Genomic DNA, 23,485 nt, shown 5'->3' with positions numbered 1-23,485 from the left:
TCTTGGAGGAATATTAACTTTTTAGTGAAACAGGGAAGTACGAAGCAACTAGTCCAGATCAAAGTTTGCTTTGACATGAACTTGAGTGGTTTTGTAATGTTTGCTCCCCAAACTAGTTGTTTACAAAACATTACAAGGATCCTGAAATTTGTTGTTAAGATTAAACACTGAAATAAAGTAGTTGCTTATTTGTTTTCAAGCCACCTGTTCATAAAGATGGTTAATGGATGGATAGGAGTGATTTCAGGGAGAGATTTTTTTAAAAGCCTGCACTGGAAAAATGAGACCTTTGCCTCGGAGGTGGTAAGCAGATAGAAGAGCAGATAATCACTTGAAATAATAGACAGAGAGAAGATAATGGCTTCCTACCATCAGGAAGGTAGTGAGGATCCTGGACAGGACAGCATAAGAAGAATGTTGAGCTCTACATACTGAACCAGACAACCAAATTCATGTAGGAGACAGGGAGACTATTAACAGTTTTGAGGACATGATTCAGTAAAGTAGGATGATGGATTGGAAGAGGAAATGAAACTGTAAGCAGGAAAAAAAAAAAAAAGGACTGATTCCCAGGGCAGAACAGTCCTGTGGGGTTCATTCAAGATGACTAATTTATTGATTGCCCAGGTTCTCCCTCTCTTCTTCTACCACAGATGTTATCAGTTGTTTTTGTATTACAGCAGCACTGAACACTTTAAGTAGTTATAATATACCAGACACATTCCATGAAATATTTTATTTGATTACATCACCAGATACATGGTTAGACATTGTGTTCTCCATTGCTCAGAACAATGGATGAGGTTAATTTACTTACTCAAAGCCATCTACCAGTGTGTGGATTAATCTTGACCATCAGCTTGATGGGATTTAGGATGTCCTGGGCAATGCCTTTCTGGATGTGTATGTATACGGGTGCTTCCAGAGAAGTTTAAGTGAGATGAGCAGATCTGGCCAGAAGAGGACTGTGGACCCAAGACTCAATAAAAAAGAGAAAACAACTTGAATATAGTGTCTCATGCTTACAATGTAGGTATTCCAATGGCCAAGGCAGGTAGTTTGTCAGATGTTCAAGGCTAGCCTGAACTATATAGTGGGGTGAAGGATTGCATAACAACAGTGTAAATCCCTGTTCCAAACAAAGAATGCAAAACAGAATAAAACCAAACGAAACAAGCCAAAAACAAAACAAAAGAGAAAGCGAGGGGCATCAGCATTCACTGTTTGGTTTCCTGACTGTGGATCCAGTGTGACCAGTCACCTTCTCTGCCACCATAATGGACTGTGACCCCTGTAAACAATGAGCCAAACACACCCTCCCTTCTTCAAGTCGCTTTTGTCAGCTGTGTTGTCACAGCAATGAAAAAAAACGGGACAAAACAAACACTAATGAGCAGAGTTAGAAGCTAAACCTACCTTGTTCCCACACACAGCCAAGCAAAATGTCAAGATCTTCTGATGGTCATGGCAGTGAGACCTGACCCTCCTCTAGTGTCTACAGTGTGAGTGAAAAGAATGATTTCCTGCTGGCTTTCCCAAACTTTCTCTTCTTTATCTGCTTTCTCCTTTATCTCCTTGGAAGGGGAGATGATAGTTTTCTGACCACTAGATGGCAATACTATCTTTAAAATGTTTACAAAGCAGCCTGCTGTTAATCTGGGAATGTCTTTTCCCCAGTAATTACAGCCCTTTGTAAATAGCTCTGTGGTATGCCAGTGGTCAGCTCTGACATCACCTGGACTACATGCAGCATTTTGATTGACATCTTTCATTACATCTTGGACCACACTTCACTGTTCCAGAAAGCATCTCAGGGAAGATGATCCTTTTTTAAAAAGATGTATTTATTTATTATGCATTGTGTTTTGCTTGCCTGTCTGACTGCACACCAGAAGAGGGCACCAGATCTCATTGTAGATGATTGTGAGCCACCATGTGGTTTCAGGGAATTGAACTTAGGACTTCTGGTAGAGCAGCTGGTGCTCTCATCTTTTGAGCCTTCTCTCCAGCCTGGGAAGATGATTCTTAAGCTTCAATTTATGTCACATATTTATTAACCTCCACACATTACTTGGATTCTTTGTGCCCCATTTCTTCACAACATCTCTTATACTGTAATGAGAAATGTCCTAGTGTGTTTTCTGTTTACTGTAGGGAGGAACGTGTTCATTCCAGCTTACCAAGTTATACTCCATAGCTGATTGGGGGCTAAGGCAGGAACGTGGAGACAGGAACTGAAGCAGAGGCTATGGAGAGTGCTACTTACTGACTTGCTACTCATGGCTTGCTCAGTCTTATTTTTTTATACAGCACAGAACCATCCGTCCTGGGGTGGCACTGTCCTTGGTGGGTCTGGTCCTCCTACCTCAGTCATTAATCAAGAAAAAGCCCAGCCGTGACTAGAGGCCAACCTGATGGAAATGTCTTCTCAATAGTCTCTCTTCTCAGATGACTCTAGCTTATGTCAAATTGAGGAAAATCTAACCAGCATAAGAAGCAAAGGAACTGATGTAGGTAAGTGCTGATAGCAGATAGAGACGAGAAAGTTCTCATAGGAGACTCTCAAAATTGAACTATTTACCATCCTATATCCTTTTTGAATAGAGTCATTGAACTGAGCCAAGGATCATCCTTCTTCCAAGGTAGAACATTTTATATCAGTATACAATGCCCCCACCTAAGGGAATTTGCTGTGGTATATCTTTCTATATGCTGTGAATATATGTTGTTCCCATTAATTAATAAATAAGCTGCTTTGGCCTATGGCAAGGCAGCTTAAAGGCAGGTGGGAAATCCAAGGAGAGAGACTGGAAAAAGAAAGGCAGAGTCTGGAGAGAGATGCCAGCCTGCTACCCAAGGAACAACATGCCGGCAGACTGATAAGCCCCGGAACACATGGCAAAACATAGACTAATAGAAATGGACTAATTTAAGATATAAGAGCTAGCTAGCAAGAGACCTGCCAGAGACCATACAGTTTGTAAATAATAGTAAGCCTCTGAGTGATTATTTTATAAGTAGCTGTGGGTCTGTGGGTTGGGTGGGACCACAGAAACCTTCCAACTACAGGAATTAATCTCAATGGATAGACATAAGGTCACAGATAGTGCCATTTGAGGTGGAGGCTTGACAGCATCTCTTGAGTTCTAGAGAATTGGTTCACGGCAAAACAGGCCAGTCGTGGACCCATCCAGGTTCCATAGACAGAGACAATAGGAATTCGAGTACACTCAGAGGAAACTGAGAAGGGTTGTTTGTCCTTTTCAGGTGGCCATTGCTACCCATAGAGCAACATGCCTGTTCAGTTTGGGTCATGAAAATGAGATGCCATCCCAAGCAGTCTTGATTCAGCCAGGAAGCAGTTGCCATTCCATAAAATGCTGGAGTCCTGTGCAATTCAATGAATATGGATGAGGGGCCTGGTCCTCATGATCCTCCTGCTTCTGCTCTGGGATGTGTCTCACTTGAGATAGTTTTGCAAGTCAAGATGAACCCTGGACTTGGTTATGCATGCCTGAAGATCATAAGGCTTAGCATGACACTTGACCTCTGAAGACAATCAGGCTGATGTCACCCTCCAGTGACTAAAATCAGTCATGGATAGGGCTACATCACTTCAAAAGAAGTTTGCACATTTCTAATCCCATTACGAGCTATGAACCTTCAGCAGTCACTATGCTATGGGTAGGGCCAGAGGCACGGCATGAGTTACAAGGACATATGGGGAGAAGGCCTAAAGGGACTGCTGGAGATCTTGGGACAGAACAATGACTTTTGTTATAGATTTCACTATTTATCCTTATCTTATAGAGTCAAAAGTGTCCTCTAGCTGCTGAATTCACTACATAGGCCAGAACAGACTGGAAAGAAATGAAGCGTCTCAACAAGGTTCTAATTCTTCCTCAAATCACAGAAAAAGCCAGATTCTAGAGACAGAACAGGAGATCAAGATTCCGGTAATGAGTGTGGGCATCCACAACGAGGTATTGTGGACTGCCATGCTCTTGCTATGGCTCTAATAGATCTGACCCCTGGGCAACTTTATTTATTAACATACAATTAAAATCACATTTCAGTACAAATAAAATACCACCATACCAGTCATGAGTGTGGGCATCCATAATGAAGTGCTGTGGATTCACTATCAAAAACCCATTGATATAAAAGTCATGGCATCTTGGAGCTAGTTTGTGTTTATCAAAAAGTTCATGAGGATCCAGGATCAAAGTCAACTAAATGCAAATTAAGTGACAGAAGACAATGTCTGGACCAGGAAAGAAAGTTGTTTTTATTGAGAAGCAGCAAAGTACTTCCTACCTCCACCTTATATTGGGAATCCTGTACAGAGACACTAGACTGCCTCATGGCTCTGCCATGAGAGGGTATGGAGAGGCTGTGCTTGCTAGTAGAAAATGCTCCTTAAATGAGAGCTAGTAACATTGGCAACTAGGCAGATATTCTGAGGTTCAGCCACCTAAGCTGTGGCCTTTGCTGAACTTACTGACTTTGTACTTCCCAAGAGGCAAACCTGTTTCAGCTACAAAATTGGTCACCCAGGTGGAACTTAAACCTTGAGGGCTTGTGGCTGCTTTGCCTGACAACAGTAGAATCAGTGGGCAATGGCATTTTGTCCTGGGTTGACTTTACTTTGTTGACAGAGTCAGGCCATGAACAGATGGAGAAGTTGCTCCTTGGTGCCTAACTGCACTCCTACTAACTTGTGTTGAATTTAGTGGCAGCTCTGAAGCTTTAGTTCAAAAGTTTCTCTGGATTGTGAGTCATGACGAAGCCTTCTATCTGTGGGTAGGGTTTTGGGGTTATAGAGAAGGATCTGTGTTGGAGATGACATGAAGGGGTCAGCATAAGTCACAGAAGTTACAGCAATCAGAGATCTGGAAGATTAAAAGAGCCAGATGCCTTTAGTTAAAGTACTGGAAGACTGAAGAATATCTTTGGGAAGCAGGGCTTGGTTGGGGGCACATGTGTCTATGAATCCTGGGAGATTGAGAAAAATCTGCATCTTGGCTGTTGACAATTAAAGGTTTTGGAACCTGGGTGGTGTCTGTCTCCATACTGAGGACCTGCATCAACATGAAGGTTCCCCAGAGGAAAGTTTTGTTTAATTTTTACAAGACAATGTAAATTTTTATGGATTAAGGAAGATGGGTTTCGGTCTGTTTCCATCAGAATGTTCTTGTCTCAGTGTGGGGATGGGAGCCCATGAGTGTATGATTAGAAAAATAACACCTTGGGGAACTTAGTGATGAAACTTCTGCTCATCAGAAGTGGGATTCTTAAAGTTGTACTCCATATCTGCATTTCTTTAGACACTGTCCCAGTTGAGCAAGGAGTGGTCTGTTCTATTCTGCATTTCCCCCTTTTTGTGTTTAGTTCACGTTAACGCTGCTGCTGGAGTTCAAACTCATCTTGGAATTATTTGAAAACAGACATCTTGTCTTTAATAGACACTCACAGAAGCAGTGGTGTTTTTCAGAATAATTATCCTGGATTCTCTAGGGCATTAAACCTAAACTGTCTGTGTTACTTAAATTATGAATGTTCATTTGATTCTAAGTGTGCCATATTTACATGTTGAAAATTTTCCTGTAAAATAATTGCTGAGAGAGTCCAAGAAATGTTTTCATACATTATTGTTGGTGATAGTAAAGTCTATTGCACTTTATTGTTTCTTTTTCTTTATTCTTCTGTCATACAATACATCTTGAATGCAGCCTCCCCTCCCTCCCTTCCTCTCAGTACTCACCCCACCTCCTCCCTCCCCCAGATCTACAGCTCTTTTGTTTCCTTTCAGAAAGGAGCAGACCTCTCAACCTCATGTCCAGGCTGGATGAGGCAACCCAGTAGGAGGAAAAGGGTCCTATGAGCACACAAAAGAATCAGAGACAATCCCACTGCCACTGTTAGAAGTCCAACAAAACCCCCAGGTATACATTTAACCACAGCATCTACGCAAAAGGCCTTGCACAGACCTATGCAGGCTCTGTGGCTGCCTCATCAGTCTCTATGAGCCTCTATGAGCCCTGCTTAGTTGATTCTGGGGGCTGCTTTCACACTTTATTAATAAGAAAATTTCACTTTTCTAAAAAACGTCTTGACAGTGCACTGTTCACATTAAGTGATTTTGGAATTACCACTATCTCTAAGGCCCTGAGGTCTGAGAAATGGAATGTCAGAGGGGAATTTTTTAGTCACTGGTCAGATAACTTCTGGAGCCAATCCTATGTTTACAAAGGGTGCTGTTGCACCTTTACATGGCTATTAACATGCCTTCGATGTTTTTGTTGTTTTAGATGCACCCTTCTGTGGAAACCTACTAGGAACATCTTGAATCATTGAGTCAATCCAAGCCCTCCAACTTCGGTAACCTACGGTAAATTTTAGTCAATATGATACTGAATTCCCTGCCCAGAGGCATGCTTGGTCATCATTTTTGAACATGCGCTGTGCAGGAAAGACTTTGACCTGAGTGTACTCAGGATGTGCTCTCCTCTGAGTGTGCCGAGTCTGTACCATATGAAGACAACTTTGCTCCTTTGCTTTCTGTGCTTAGAGACATTGCTTTGGGAATTAGCCCCAGCTCTCTTCTCATTCACTTCAGTCAACATACTTTTCTTCATTCTTTCTACCTCCTGATTGTGCTAATGAACTTCACACTCACCAAGAGGTGAACCCATTGTATTAGGTTACAATATTATCAGTAATAATAACCACATTTATAGAACATTGATTGATCTAGCAAATATCTAGGGCTTTAGCATGTATTAAATCACAAGGTAAAAGTCATTATCACCATTTCACATGTAAGGAGAGTAAGACACACAATAAAATCTAAGTTGTCCAAAGTCATGTAACTAATAAACCACATAACTGGGGCTACAAATCCAGGTAATACAGCTCCAAGGACTGCTTTTAAATATTACATTTTTACTTAACACAACAGAGAGTTTCCCATTGGAGACCTCAACCGAGAAAGAGTGCTTCTGGGAAGTCACTGCCTAAAGAAGTAGTCATTTTGGTGAGGCTTTCATAGCAACTGAATACATAGCTCCTAGCACTAGTCATTTGCTCCTAAGCTGAGCTCAGGAGGCCTTGCTTCTCAACGTGCTGCAATGTCAACATACTCAGCAAAAGCCTCAAATCTGTGGAACTGAGAACCTTCGGGGATCCAGATACTGTGGATGAGACCATGAGAAACTCTAAGAGAAAATGTATGTCTTTAGGAAAGAGATAGCAATTCACTGGGTAAATTTTGCCTCTCTCTCCACCAAAGCACATTGATTTCATATCTTTGTACCTTGTATTTGTTCTTCTTGTTTCTCCTACCTATAGCTGAGACTCAGTTGATATGTCTCGCTACCTAAGAAGCTGTGGGAAGAGCTGTCCCCTCCCCCATAACTTCGTGGGCCATATTCCAGATGGTCCATCCCAACCATCTGGATTTGTAGTTCCTTGAGGCCAAAAACCATGTTTCTTTCCTTCTTGAGTTTCATTGCCCAGCCAAGCACCTAGGAGGAATACAGATCAGGGAGTGGATATTAAAATACCATTTTTAAGGAAACAGATAGAATGGCCAGAATCTGAACTCCAATCTCTATTTAGCATCTCTCCTTCCTTTTACCCCCCTTTACCATGGTCCCACTGAACGTTATGGCAGATTGAATGCAAACCCAAGATATGGATTGCTGATGCTTACATTTCTGAATCTGTAAAGACCTCAGCAGATCAAAGGGCCAACTCCAAGCAGTCACACCTGGCTATGCTAGTAAAAAACAGCTCCAAGAAGGGTACTCCAAGCTCTGCAGCTCCAAGTCTGATGTCAAAGCACTCTTCAGATCTCCTACTCTGTCCAGCTTTGTTCAGCTCTGTGGAATACAACACAGTTTTTTGGTTTTCTTTTGTTTTTGAGATGATTCCACTCCCTGTTAGCATCTCTTCTCTGCAGGTATCCCATAACTCTAACATTTCTATCATCTTGGGTTCTCCAAGGCAATCCAGGCTTCAAATTTATAGCTTCACACAATGGCTTCTCTACTAGGCCTCCTTCAGGGATACCCCTGACACATGCCTGGTTTCAGTGACTTTATTCTATAACTCCTTTCTTCTATCCTTAACTCCAAAGCCAGAACCATGTGACTGAAGCCAACAAGTGCTGCAGGTTGCTGGGACTGGAATAAGTAGTCTCATTCAATTACATATTTACTAGCTTTCTGTTCTATAGATGGTTTCCTTCACGCCTAAGCTTGACTGTCCTGAAACTGGATCTGTAAACCAGGCTGGCCTCAGACTAAGAGATACCCCAGCCTCTGCCTTCCCAGTGCTGGGATTAAAGTTGTGCTCCACCACACCCAGTTCTAAGCTTTTCTTTAGTTTCTTTCCACAAGTTGAAAACTTAGCTGGGTGAGATCTTGCATGAAGGTCACTACTCCCTTTATCCCAGTTCTCCCTAAACATAGGGTTTAGCTCCATTCCACTTCCTAGTGCTTTTTTCTCTTCAAAATTTACTTTCTGTAATTTACCCTGTCAGCTTGCTCCTTTTCATTACAAATCTTCATTATAGTTACCACTAATATCGACATGACAGAGTCTATACTAGGCTGTTTTTGGATTTCTTCTGACAATGGAATGAATCTAAAACTCTTCACTTCAGCCTCAGGCAGACTCTTCAGACAAGGGCAAAAGACAGCCACTTTCTTCACCAAAATATCACAAGAATGATCTCAAAGCAACATACTAAAATAATTTTCCTCTGAAACCTCTTCAGTGAACCTCTGACCCTTCAAATACTTCTTAGCACCTCTCTCTTCCATGCTCCTACTTGTATGGCTCATTAAGCAGTGCTTAAAGCAATTCATTGCTTTCCTAACCCGAAGTACCAAAGTCCAAATTCCTCCAAACAAACAGATGGTCAGGACTATCACGGCAATACCCCATTCCTGGTACCTACATCTGTCTTAGAGTTTTCATTGCTGTGAAGAGACAAGAAAACATTTAATTCAAATGAATTGCTTACAGTTTCAGAGATTCAGTCCTTTATCACCATGACAGGAGCATGGTGGTGTGCAGGCAGACGTGGTGCTACATTTTGGCTTGCAGGCAACATGGAGTCAACTGACTGCCACACTGAGGGAAGCTTGAGCAAAAGAGACCTCAAAGCCCAACCCCACAGTGACACACCTCCAATATAGCCTTACCTCCTAATAGCGCCACTCCCTTTGGATGCCATTTTCTTTCAAACCACCATAGGGCTGTTCCCTGAACTCAGAAGAGACATGCTTCCTGGCTCCTCTCTAGGAGGCTGCTGCCAGTAACTGCATTTTGCTCTACTCCCCATTTTTCTCATTTTCAGTCCTAAAAAAAGCCTTTACCAGCCAATACAATCTTGTTTGTTTTTCTGAATTGATTCTAGGAACTCTGTTTAATAATCACACACAATGTGAAACCAGAATGTCCCATGCACACAATAAGGGAATATCACCACAGTGTGGCATTCACCATCTCCAGTTGTCCACAAACTGTCTCCCTTAAGCCCTGGGCAACACTCCTTTCTACTTCTTTCTCTGGTCCTTACATAATTCCCCTTCCTCTCTCAATATCTGAAAGGGGAGGTAAGACACCAGTCTGTCTCCCCCTGGGCTAGCAGCACTCACAGTTAAACCTTGCTTTCTTCCTCCTAGTATTTGTGTCTTAGGTTTGAATTGATAAGTGATGAGCTTTCAAACCTAAATTCAGTATCAATTGATTATGAGAGCCTGGGGTAGGGAAGTTCTTCAATAATTAGTAGTGTTTCACATGTATTTTGTCTACAAGATCATTAATCCACATTCTAGAATCATAGATTGTGTGTTGGTATAACACACTGCAGGTCTCCCATTGCTCCTGGTCCCTTGGAGTACTCCCAGTGAAGACTGACTGCATGATATCTCATCACTGTGGTCTGAAACATGGAAACAAGAAGAGTGGTGTGGGGAGGAAGAGGGCACAGTTGTTGTCTCCTATTACCTGAATCAAACAGGTTTCATTGGAAAATAATGTATATGTTTTAAGTGCTCAGTTTTGATAATTACATCATCTTAGATACTTTCCTAGTCTCATCCCAGCTACTCTCCCATCCCCACAGGGAATCAGTGTTTGAAGTTCTATTGTCAGAGCAGCCACCTATGCTAGGACTTTAAATTCCTTAAATATTTATTTCTTTATGTATTTCTTCATTCATTCAACATAATGCATTCGAGATTCTCTCACATTGTTAGCATGAGTGTGTTTTCACTGCTTAGTATTGTCCTACTGTAAGAAGGGCATTCAAATTTGTTTATCCTTTCACCTGGCCCTGGGAATTTGGATGGTTTCCAGTTGGATGGTCATTCAGAATAAAGCCTCAAGTACCTTTTGCCCAACTTTTTGTAAACATGTTTTTGTTTCTCAAGGATAAATAAATGGAATGAAATTGCTGGGCAATAGGGTAGGTCTAATTCGTAGGGAAAAAAATGTATCCGAAGTTGTTTATATTACCACTCTCAGGGGTCCTCTGACTTCACTGTGGCTTCATTTTAATAGCTCCCAGTCACTAGTTACAGAGAACAGCTCACCCATTTGTAAAGCTAATTCCTACAAATTGATTTTTTAAGGTGTCCTCTCCTTAGGAGATCTTCCTCACTCGGACACCATCGATAGGACAAAGATTCCTGTTCTTGAGACCGGAAGCCCACTGTGCAAATTTTGAAATACTGTTCACAAAGGAGGGCAGGTAGAAGGCTGTCCAGCAGGTGCACAGTGAGGATCAAATCCAGCCACCATCTTCTCCATGAGAGTCTTTGTAAGAAGTCACTGTCCATCCCTGAGAGTAATCAGAGGACTTATTTGTAGTCTGTTAGCTAATTGTTCCCATGCTGAGCACACATCTTAACAAAATACCCTAAGCAACATTTAGATTTCTGGTCGCTATGATGAAGCACTGTGGTGATATTTTATTTGTGCTGAAATGTGGTGATATTTTATTTATGTTAATAAATAAAGTTTGCCTGGAGATCAGAAGAAAGAGCAAGCCATTTTAAGTAAACGCAAAAGTCAGGGCTGGAGAGATGGCTCAGAGGTTAGGAGCACCATCTGCTCTTCTAGAGGTCCTGAATTAAATTCCCAGCACCCACATTGTGGCTCACAGCCATCTGTAATGAGATCTGGCACCCTGTTCTGTATACATAATAAATAAATAAATCTTTAAAAAACGAAAGTCAGGCAGTGATAGCACATGCCCTTAATCCTATCACTTAGCAAGCAGGGTCTCTGTGTGTTCAACGCCACACTAAGGAACAGAGCCAACTGTGGTGACACATTCCTTTAATCTCAGTACCAACCATAGAGACCAGGAGGTTTGTGCAGACAGACAGACAGAAAGTGACAGAGCTGAGTAGGAAGAGGAAGTGAGGAGGCTGGGCTAAGATAGCCAATGAGAGGGCAGAACAGCAAGGCAATAAAATCCTAGGTAGACAGGAAGTCATGACATTTGGAAACTGCAGAGTTGGTGAGGTAGGTTGCTGTGGGATGTTAATGTATGTCCTGTGGGAGCCCTTCTTGGGTTCCTTGTGGCGTTACTCAGCAGGTTTGCATAGAGGATGATTAGGACCATGGGCCTGAGTGCAGGTGTCTGAGATGGTCTGCACTTGGCTGTACTGGGGGATGGTCTGTATGTCAAGTTGCTCTGATTGGTCAATAAATAAAACCTGATTGGTCGTGGCTAGGCAGGAAGTATAGGCGGGACTAACAGAGGAGAAATAAAAAGAACAGGAAGGCAGAAGGAGACGCTGCCAGCCACTGCCAGGACAAGCAGCATGTGAAGATGCTGGTAAGCCACGAGCCATGTGGCAAGGTATAGATTTGTAGAAATGCGTTACTTTAAGATATAAGAACAGTTAACAAGAAGCCTGCCACGGCCATACAGTTTGTAAGCAATATAAGTCTCTGTGTTTACTTGGTTGGGTCTGAGCGGCTGTGGGACTGGCGGGTGACAGAGATTTGTCCTGACTGTGGGCAAGGCCGGAAAACTCTAGCTACAGTAGGTTGGCTCGTGGCTCTCACTATTTCCCTGATCTAAGGCTTTCACTCCTATATTTGGCTCTGTGTTTTTTGTTTAATAAGACCACTTAGAAATTCGTCTACAAATTAGTTGATAAATTACCATGTTTATATCCTGTCAGCATAGTTTGATTTAATTTCTTGAGATGACAACTGATTTCTGAGATTTTTTAGAATAAAATATGATGCAAATATCACAAGATATGATGTAAATGCTGAGCAAACAGGGACCTTGAATTGAGTAGAGATATAACCAATGTTTGAAGTGATAGAAATGCAAATTACCCTAATTTGATTACTACCTGTTGTATATATATATATTAAGGCACCACCCTATACCTCACGTATGTGGGTAGTTATTACAAATCACTTAAAAATTCTTAAGAAGGGGAATATTGCACACCAGCACAGCATTCAGCTGCTGCATCATTGAAATTGGACTGTGGCTTTTCAAACCAAAGTGTGAACCATAATTCCTACGTGAACCCTTCTACCTTGTAGGGTGGATGTGAGAGTCAGGCATGCTTGCTACAGCTGTGCTCTGATCCTGGCTCTGTCACCTTCTATCAAGAGATTGACCAAACATGAGTTTAACTTCCCAGATCCAAGTTTCCATTTTCTTGTGAACTGACGATAAAAATGCATGCCTTACAGAACTGTTAAAGAATTAAACTTGACATTGTTCTGTAACACATTGTCACAGGAGCTGCCCGACCAATGAGAGCCTCAATATTGAATAGGCTACCTGTCTAGGATTTACAGGAACACTATTGACCAAATGACAGATGCACTTTGTTGATAATCAACCTTTTTTGAGGACCTACTATGAACCAGATTCATGCTTTTTTTCCTACTGATAAACTTCACACAGTAGCAGCAACACTCTCTGGGCTGTGATTTACAATTCACATTGATATGATATGTAAATCTAATTAATCTTATCAATAAAAATCAGGAGTCACATATCAGAGTAAAAACCCGAAAGAGCAGAGAAACAGGGGAGCAGCCACCAGTGACTTCCAACGTCTTCAGTTCCTCCTACCAAAAGGGCCAAAATCCTGTCTCATCCCTGCCTTACCACTTCTTGTCCCTCTCTCTACAGTCTTCCAAACTCGTGGCTAGCTCCACCCTCTGACTCCAAGTAAGCTTTGTTTGTCAGAACACATAAACAAAATATCACATAACATTGACAGCCTCCCATTCCCCTTGTCCTGGTCATATGGAATCATGTAGTTTTTATATTAAGCAGAAAATAAATCAGTGCTAACTCCCATCTCATACTGGGTGGGAAGTTGCCATTTCTTCTTGTCCCTATTCCCATGGATTACCAGAGAACCTGCATTTGTTTTAAGCAATTTCCTACATAAAAAAATTCTGTAGATGTAACCAACCGTCTTATTAAATAAGAAACACAGAACCAATGTAAAAGAGAAAGCCAAGAGGTCAGAGCTCAGAGCTAAAAATCTTACCCTTCCTCATGCGGTGGTCCTACCTCTCCAAAAGAGACCCACTTCCTGTGTGTTTGTCTTTAGATAGTCTTTCTGTTCTGCCTTCTCATTGGTTGTAAACTGTTGGAGACCGACTCTGGACAGCGGTGTCTTGAACCTTGTGTTACCTGCCACGATTTATCAAGCCTCGTGTAAATAGGAGGCTTTTAGTCTAACCTAGGAATGTAGGATTGAATAAACCTCTTTAAATCAGCTAGCTGCAGGGGCCTGGGACCAAAGCGACCTCCTGCTGACCCTCCTTAGGAATTTTCTTTGTCCTCTCCTCACTCCTGCTCCCCCTCCCTACCTGAAGCCCTGTTTATAAGCTCTAACACCCAGTCAATAAACGAGGCCTTGACGCAACTCAGACTGCTTTGTCTTTCTTCACGCGCTTGGTCTCCTTTCCCTCTCGCCCCCCATTGATTCACAGGTGGTCCCTCCTCGAGACCCTCGAATAACCTGGCCTGCTGGACGGGTCAGTAAACCCAAACACGTGACTGCCTCGTCACTGCCTGTAAGTACAGCCCTCCAGGTCTTAAAGGCATATGTCTCCAATACTGGCTGTATCCCTGAACACACAGAGACTTACCTAGCTCTGTCTACCAAGAGCTGGGATTAAAGGCGTGCACCGCCACTGCCGCCACGCTCTTGCTATGGCTCTAATAGCTCTGACCCCCAGGCAACTTTACTTATTAACATACAATTAAAATCACATTTCAGTACAAATAAAATACCACCATAAAATTCTCTTTCTATTTTGCCTCCTGTATCTATTTTCTTTTCTCCTTTCTCTGCCCATTTATACATAAGACATATTTTTATATCTATAATTAAAGTTATTTCCTTTGATTTCTAATTATATACAAATAACTGATCCAGGCCTGGAGAAATGGTTCAGGTGTTGAGAGTGCTAGTGCAGAGGATCAGAATTCAGTTTCTAGCACTCTACTGGGATGATCCTGACCATCTGTAACTCCAGCTGCATTAGCTCAGATGCCCATTTCTAGCCTCCATAGGGACACACATAGACATACACACTCACACACACATACACACGCTTACACACAGACATACACACTTACAGACATATACCCTCACACACAGAGACACACAGATACAGACCCATAGACACACACACACACACACACACACACACACACACACACAAAATGACACATAGACACATACATACAGACAGACACATACTCACACATACAGATACATACTTGCTCACATACAGTCAAACATAGACACACACATAGCTACACACATACAGATACACGTTCACTCACATACAGACATAGATACACAGACAGACACACATTCACTCACTCACAGACACACATAGACACAGACACACAAACTGACACACACAGAGATATACACATAGACACACACAGACAGACGCACACTCACTCACACACATAGACACACACATAGATACACACATACACTCACTAAGCTAGTTTGTATTGCTCCTCTTTTACTTTACTGCCTTTCTTTTTTTACAATAATTTTTTTTTTATTTTTGAAATTAAAGCTCTCATCCAAATCAAATCCCCCACTTACCCCTAACTCTGTAGCAGACCACCTGCTATGGCCTCCCCTTCCTTTCTACCCCATCTCCAGCAGATCATGCAGATCTTCCCCTCCAACAGCTCTTGCCATCACTCACATCATTATCCCTGCCTGCATCTTCAGCAGGTTCTCCCTGGGAACCTGCCAGCTACACAGACCAGGGAGGCAGATAGATCACCTGTGAACTGGCTTCACCCTATTGACTTGATTCATGGTGCCAGAAGAGAAAGACAATCATCAACCCAGCTACAAACCCTGTGACCTTTGATGTAATGTGTCTGTGAGATATGCTGGTACAATAGTAGAACCAATGTTCCAGGAATCACCAACCACTCTCTGGTTGGATTTAAGGCTCATTACATGGGATGGAACCCACTCCTGATGCTGCTAGGGTGACCAAGAAACTGAGGCTGGATAGGGGAAAATCAAATACTATTGTTCTACTAAGGAAAAGTAGCAATCTGCCTATGACACTCTGACCCATAGACCAGTGCTTCACTCAACCATCATCCAAGAAGTGTCTTCTGTAGTAAAAAGGAGCTTACACAGAGACCCACAACTAGACAGTGTTCAAAGAGTGAGAAACATTGGAGCACTCAATCCTAAATGCAATGTCGTCATCAAACCCTCCCATTGACACTCAGGAGGCAGAAAGATTGTTCTTGTGGGATGTCTTTCTGTACACTGTGAATATGTGTTACTCTGATTGGTTGATAAATAAAATGCTAATTGGCCAGTAGTCAGACAGGAAGTATAGGTGGGGCAAGCAGATGAGGAGAATTCTGGGAAGAAGAAGGCAGAGGAAGGAGTTGCCAGCCAGACACAGAGAAAGCAAGATGACAGGGCAGAACTGAGAAAATGTACCAAGCCACATGGCTAAACATAAATAAGAATTATGGGTTAATTTAAGTGTAAGAGCTAATCAGTAATAAGCCCAAGCTAATGGCTGAGCAGTTATAATTAATATAAGCTTCTGAGTGATTATTTTATAAGCAGGCCACAGAACTGCAGGGGCTTGGCAGGACCAGAGAAAACTTTCTAACTACAGATTGTTAGGGCCCGAGATGATGGATGACTCCAAGAAAACAGTGTTCTCCAGACACAAAAGATGCACATATGAACTCACAGACTGTAGCAGCACACACAGTATCTGCACAGCTTCAAGCCAGAGAGGGTCTCAGCACTGAGATCAGGAGGGCTGACACTCCTAACCAAGAAGCTATCTGCAACTAGTGCCCATTTGAGAAGGAAAAATTAGTCTTCTCCAATGGAATCTCATTGTGTATATTAACCACACTCCAGTTGCAGTGTATTGGACATGCTCTGCTGGCTTCTTTGGCCCTGTACACAATGGATACAAAGACATACAGTCAGACAAAACACCCATACATTTTTTAAAAATTAATAGAAAGACCTAGGACATTAGTAAGTAAGTTCACCTTTTGCTGTGTCTGGAAGTCATTTCCAGGAAAGATTAACAGACCAGAAAAGACTAGCTATTCAGGTGGAACCATCCTGTGATCTTGGATCATAAACTGAACAAAAAGGAGAGAAAGGCAGACTGGAAGCTAGAAGGAGCTGAGAATTTAGTCTGTCTGTTTAAATGTCATCTGCAGCCTCAGATCTGCTTTCTAAGAGTAAAACTGTGTAGGGATGTCAGAGAGGACCTCTAAAATCCTTGGTCTCCAAGGAGGCTATCCACAAGAGGAAGGATTATACAAAGAAAATTTGGAAAGTAGGATATATGCTGTGCCAAAATTGTTTCATTTACCTGGAGAATAGGGACTATTCAGCTGCCCCTATATGTGCTAATGGCCTGTCCCAGGTGAGACAGCTGCTATACCCTCCTACAGAGGCCATGGAGGACTGTCTTAGTTAGGGTTTTCTATTGCTGTGAAGAGACACCATGACCAAGGCAACTCTTACAAGGAAAATATTTAATTTGGGCTGGCTTACAGTTTTAGGGTTTTAGTCCATTATCATCATGATGGGGAGAATGGCAGTGCACAGCCAGACATGGTGCTGGAGCTGAGAGTGTTATGTCTTGCAGAAAACAGGACGTCAACTGAGATGCTGGGTGGCATCCTAACATAAGAAACCTCAAAGCTGGCCCCCACAATGACACACTTCCTCCAACAAGGCCATACTTCCTAATAGTGCCATTCCCTTTGGGGGCCATTTTCTTTCAAACCACCACATTCAACTCCCTGCCCAAAATGATTGTAACAATATCATAATCCAAAATTCATTCAGTACAACTTCAAAAGTCCCTATACTCTGTTACAGTGTCAACAGTGTTTAAAAGTCCGAAATTCAAAGTCTCTTCTGAGATGCATGGCAATATCTTAACTGTAATCACTTTTTTTTTTTACATTTTTACATTTTTTTTATTCATTTTACATACCAACCACAGATCCCCTTCTCATCCCTCTTCCCAATCTCCCTACCCTCACATTCCCCCTACCTCCGGACCCATCCCTCATCCCCTCCTCTAACAGGGTAAGTTCTCCCATAGGGGGACAGCTCAGCCTGGTACAGTTGAAGCAGGACCAAGCCCATTTCCCACTGCATCAAAGGTGAGCAAGGTGTCCCACCATAGGTAATGGGATCCAGAAATCCAGCTCATGCACCAGGAATAGATCCTGATCACACTAGCAGGAGCCTCTCAAACAGACCCAGCTACAGAACTGTCTCCTGTATGCAGAGGGTCTAGTCCAGTCCCATGCAGAGTAGGTAAAGAATAGGCCAATGCAAGGGAAGTGAGAAAAGTTAGAAGTAAAAGTGTTTCTCAGGCCATTCTTTTTAAAAATCATCTAATTATGTATGGAGGTATAATACATGCCTGTGTGTGGGAATGTGAGCATGTGAGTACAGGTGCAGGCAGAGATCAGAGGCGGATAATGGGTCACCAGGAACTGGAGTTACTTGATTCCCTGATGTGCAAACTAGGAATCAAACTTGGGTCCTCTTGTAGAGCAGCAAATGCTCTTACCCGCTGAACCGTTCCTAACATTGCCAGTCAGAAAGGAACAATAGTGGGTCGTTAGAAATACCCCCAACTACCAGTGGCAGGAGGAAGTACCAACTGAAAAAAGACCTTCTGACCAGAGTTAAGAACATTTATGTAAACTACAGGTAAGGAACATGCTCTAAGCTGTGCTGGCTACAGATTAGAGGAAAAGAACAATGCAGAACGGATAATATCTGGTGATTCACTACCCTATGAGGGAACATAACCAAACCTATTAATAAAGTCTCAAGGAATCTTTAGTTGGAAAAGTAGATAATCTAGGCTTAGTACTTGTTACTTTGGAATGGGTCTGTGTTGAAAGAATAAAATATTTGTGAACTTTCCTCCTGGGCTTCAATGATTCAACATATGCTCAGGTAAAAGTATGTTTTCCAAAGTGTTTGGCCTTCAACTCTCAGCTCTCTTTATCTCATTCTTTTCCATAGTCTGACCTTTTTCTAAAGTATACAATTCCACCATTTTAGTCTCTTGTCAAGAACATTGCTGTGGATGAAAATAAGTCCTGGAAAAAGAAACACAGTCCTCTTCTCAGCAGGGTGAGGTTCTTAGATGATCACTAAGACGTGGAATGAATGCAATGGGTATAGATGGACTAATGCTTCATTATTAAGGAGAGGATAAAGGTACTCTGATCTATGTATCTATCTATATATCTATGTATCTATCTATCTCTGCTGGTTATTCAACATGGAAAGTCTCCAAACAAACTACATTTACCTCAGTTGAGAAAAACTTTAAAGAGTCAAAATGCCATGATTTTAATGGAAGATCTGATATATGAGATAGCCTGGGGCAACAGTCAGGCTGAAGAATTAAAATACAGATTGAATGGAGTACAGTGTCCCTTGCTTGTAATCCTTATATAACAATGAGGCCATCCTGGGTAACAGTCAAGGTTTGTGCAACACACACACACACACACACACACACACACACACACACCTGATGAAAGTCCAATGTCATTTGGCTTAAATGCCAGCAGGAGCACAGTGTTTTATACACAAATCTCTAAAGGATGAGACAAATCCCTGGGATTGATAAAAATAAAAATAAAAGAGTTAAAAAGGGACTCAGACCAGGGAAGCAGGTAGGTTAATCACAGATCCTTCTATGCTCATTGCTTTATCTTAGCCGCCATTCCCAGCAGGCACTCCCTGAGAACTTGTAGGTCACTCCATCCAGGCAAGCAGGCTAACTGAAGATCTTTACCACTCCTTCCTTCCTCCAAATACAAGCCTGTAGGTAAATGTCTTCCTGTGTCCTGCCCAGTCCTGTAACTGCTCAGACCCAAGTAAATGCACAGAGGATTATATTAATTAAAACTGCTTGGCCACTAGCTCAGGCCTACCACTGATTAGCTCCTACACTTAAACTCAGCCCATTTCTGTTCATCACATATAAATCATCACATAAAATTCATCACATATAAATCATCACATTTTCCTTGGCTTTTTTACTTGTGTGCCATTACATGCTGCTTCTTGGACATCTGACTGGCATCTCTCTAGACTCAGCCTTCCACTTCCCAGAATTCTCCTTGTTTGTTTATCCCACCTATGCTTCCTGCCTGGCTACTGCCAAACAGCTTTTTATTGATCAACCAATCAGAGCAATACAAGCCCTCATTCTCACCATCATCTCTACCTGCTGCAGCCTGCCCTCACTCTCTGCCCTCATTCCTAGGGGACTGAGCAGATCCTGGTGGACCACCCTGCTTTTTCCCTCCTGTAAACTCCTTCATCCTCCCTTCTAGCCCTTCCCCAGTCCTAAGTATCATCTCCCAATACCTAGAAATACATGGTACCCAAAACTCTCAGTGGCCACTCCTAGCAGGTTCCCAGACGCACCCCCTTCTAGGTAACACATAGCTACCACATTCTCCTATGAGCCAGAGAGAGCAACAGAAATCAAGGAATGGAATACTTACCAAACAAAGACAAGAACATTTATCAGCACCCAGAATTACAACCATCCACAAACTATATACCAAGATGCCAGTGTAACAACTCAATGAATAACAGCCAGGATAATATGTCTCCACTAGGGCCCAGCAACCCTGCCACAGCAGGCTCTGAGAATTGCAATATACCTGAAGCACAAGACAAGGACCTTAAAACAGCCTTTATGATAGAGGTGCTTAAAGAGGAAATGAATATACCCTTTAAAGAAATCTAAGAAGACCCAGCTCTGCCCCAGTTGCCAACAAGCAGGGAAAACTCCAGAGAAAAGAACCCCCCACCAAAACCCCCCATTGGACCCTGCAATCTACAAGTTCCATGCCCTGACCCACCACCCATCTGCCTATGACCCCAGTAACTTCCTGAGGCATGGAAACAAAACCACCAGTTCTCATTGGACCAAGAATAACTTCTAGAGACAGGAAATCCACCAGCCCTCATTGGACCAAGAGTGGCTTTCTGAAACATAGAATCTGCCAGCTCTCATTGGACCAAGAGAGGATTCCTAAGACACAGAAACTGTCAGCTCTGACTGGACCAAGAGCCCTGATAAGACCAAGAGCAGCTCTATGAGTCACAGAATCAACTAGGTTGAGTGGGGCCAAGAGCAGCTCCCTCAAATACAGGACCTGCCAGCTCCAATTAGACCAAGATCTAAGATTGGATGCAGAGGGGCCCCCTGAGACACAGACACAACAAGCACAGAGTGGACCAACAGCAACTCAATCAGACACAGGCACCCCTTATACCTATTAGAGGAGGAAATGGATAGATGTCAATGCAACACAAAGAGCAATATGGCATCACCAGAACCTAGCCCTCCTCCAACAGCAAGACCTGAATATCACAATATAGAAGAAGCAGAAGAAAGCAACCTTAAAAATAGATTCATGAAGATGCTAAAGGCCATTCAAGAAAAAATGAAAAATTCCCTTAAAGAAATTGAGGAAAAGGCAAGCAAAAAATTGGAAGAAATCAATAAAGAAATTGAGAAAAAGACAAACAAAAAAATGGAAGAAATCAATAAATCCCTTAAAGAAAGCCAAGAAAACCATGAAAAAGCAATTAAACAGGTGAGGGAAACAGTTCAAGACCTGAAACGGGAAATAGAAACAATGAAGAAGACACAAACATAGGGAATGCTGGAAACAGAAAATCTGAGTAAACAAACAGGAAACACAGATCAATCATAACCAACAGAATACAAGAAATGGAAGAGAGAACCTCTAGTGTAGAAGATACAATAGAGGAAATAGATTCATCAGTCAAAGAAAATACCAAAGCCAAAAAAGTCATAACACAAAATGTCTAGGAAATCTGGGACACAATGAAAAGGCCAAACCTAAATATAATAGGGAAAAAAAGAAGGAGAAGAATACCAACTCAAAGGCAAAGAAAATATATTGCTGTGGATATCGCTCTGTATAAATAAACACTGATTGGCCAATGGCCAGGCAGGAAGTATAGGTGGGACTAACAGAGAGGAGGAAAGAGGAAACAGGAAGGCAGAGGAGGGACTGCCTGGAGCCACTACCAGGACAAGGAAGATGTAAAGTGCCAATAAGCCACAAGCCACATGGCAAAGCATAGATTAATAGAAATGGGCTAAGTATAAGAGTAAGAGCTAGACAATGATAGGCCTGAGCTAATGGCCAAGCAGTTTAAATAATGTAAGAGTCTGTGTGTTTATTTTATAAGTGGGCTCTGGGACTGGTTGGACTTGGTGGGAGCTGGAGAGAAATTCTCCAGCTACAAAATATTCAACAAGATCATAGGAGAAAACTTTCCCAAGTTAAAGAAAGAAATACCCATGAAAATACAAGAAGCCCATAGAACACCAAGCAGACTAGACCTCCCAAAAAAGTCCCCTCACCACATAATAATTAAACAACTAAACCTACAGAATAAAGAAAGAATATTAAGAGCAACAAAGGAAAAAGACCAAGTGACTTATAAAGGCAAATGTAAATGTATCCAACCATCTTATTAAATAAGAAACACAGAACCAATGCAAAGAAGAAAGCCAAGAGGTCAGAGCTAAGAGCTAAAAACCTTACCCTTCCTCTTGCAGTGGTCCTACCTCTCCGAAAGAGGCCTACTTCCTGTGTGTCTGTCTTTATAAAGACTTTCTGTTCTGCCTTCTCATTGGTTGTAAACCCAACCACATGACTGCCTAGTCACTGCCTGTCTGCACAGTGGTTGGTATTGAGATTAAAGGCGCATGTCTCCAATACTGGATATATCCTTGAACACACAGAGATCTACCTAGCTCTGCCTACCAAGTGCTGGGATTAAAGGTGTGCACCACCAACACCCAGCTTTCGCTATGGCTCTAATAGCTCTGACCCTCAGGCAACTTTATTTATTAACATACAAATAAAGTTACATTTCAGTACAAGTAAAATATCATCATGGGCAAACCCATCCGAATAACATCCAAATTCTCAATGGAGACTATTGAAGCCAGAAGGACCTGGACAAATGTAATGCAGACACTAAGAGACCATGGGTGCCAGCCTAGAATAATATACCCAGCAAAACTTTCAATCACCAGAGATTGTAGTAAACAAGACATTCCAAGAAAAAACCAGATTTGTACAATACCTACCCACAAATCCAGCCCTACAGAAAGCACTAGAAGGAAAATTCCAACCTAAGGAAGTCAGATACACCCACAAAAACACAGGCAATAGATAACCCCACAGCAGTAATTCCAAAGAAGGGAAATATACACATACTACCACCAAAAGATAACAGGAATTAACAAACACTGGTTATTAATATCCCTTTATATCAATGGACTTAATTCACCTATAAAAAGACAAAGGCTAACAGAATGGATACAAAAGCAGGACCCATTTTTCTGCTACATACAAGAAACACACCTCAACTTCAAAGATAGACACTACCTCAGAGTAAAAGGCTGGGAAAAGTCTTTCCATTCAAATTGTCTCAAGAAGCAACCTGATGTAGCTATCCTAATATCTAACAAAATAGACTTCAAACTAAAATCAATCAAAAGAGATCTAGAAGGACATTACATACTCATCACAAGAAAGATCCACCAAGATGAAGTTTCAATTCTGAACATTTATGCCCTCAATAAAAAGGCACCCACATATGTAAGAGAAATATTACTAAAGTTTAAATCACACATAAAAATCCACACATTAATAGAGGGAGACTTCAACACCCCACTCTTACCACTGGACAGGTCTGCCAGATCAAAACTTAACAGAGAAATAAGAGACTTAACTGATGTTATGACTCAAATAGACTTAATAGATATCTACAAAACATTCTGCCCTAACAAAAAAGAATATACCTTTTTCTTAGCCCCC

General features: G+C 41.9%; 1 long non-coding RNA gene across 2 annotated transcripts; it reads right to left on the bottom strand.

Annotated features, from left to right (window-relative positions):
- Positions 1–4,956: 4,956 nt before the first annotated feature.
- Positions 4,957–9,406, bottom strand: LOC143273927 (uncharacterized). 2 transcript variants are annotated; one of them, XR_013052262.1, is made up of 3 exons: positions 9,213–9,406; positions 7,715–7,883; positions 4,957–7,526 (listed from the first exon to the last, which is right to left on the bottom strand). It is a non-coding gene; the product is annotated as an uncharacterized LOC143273927 (long non-coding RNA). The 2 variants fall into 2 exon arrangements; XR_013052261.1 differs by having other exon boundaries at positions 7,772–7,883; positions 9,213–9,396.
- Positions 9,407–23,485: the final 14,079 nt, after the last annotated feature.

Source organism: Peromyscus maniculatus, chromosome 6 (assembly GCF_049852395.1).
Source record: "Peromyscus maniculatus bairdii isolate BWxNUB_F1_BW_parent chromosome 6, HU_Pman_BW_mat_3.1, whole genome shotgun sequence".
NCBI lineage: Eukaryota > Metazoa > Chordata > Mammalia > Rodentia > Cricetidae > Peromyscus > Peromyscus maniculatus.
The sequence above is the reverse complement of the archived record's forward strand: the minus strand, read 5'-3'. Positions and strand labels throughout refer to the sequence as shown.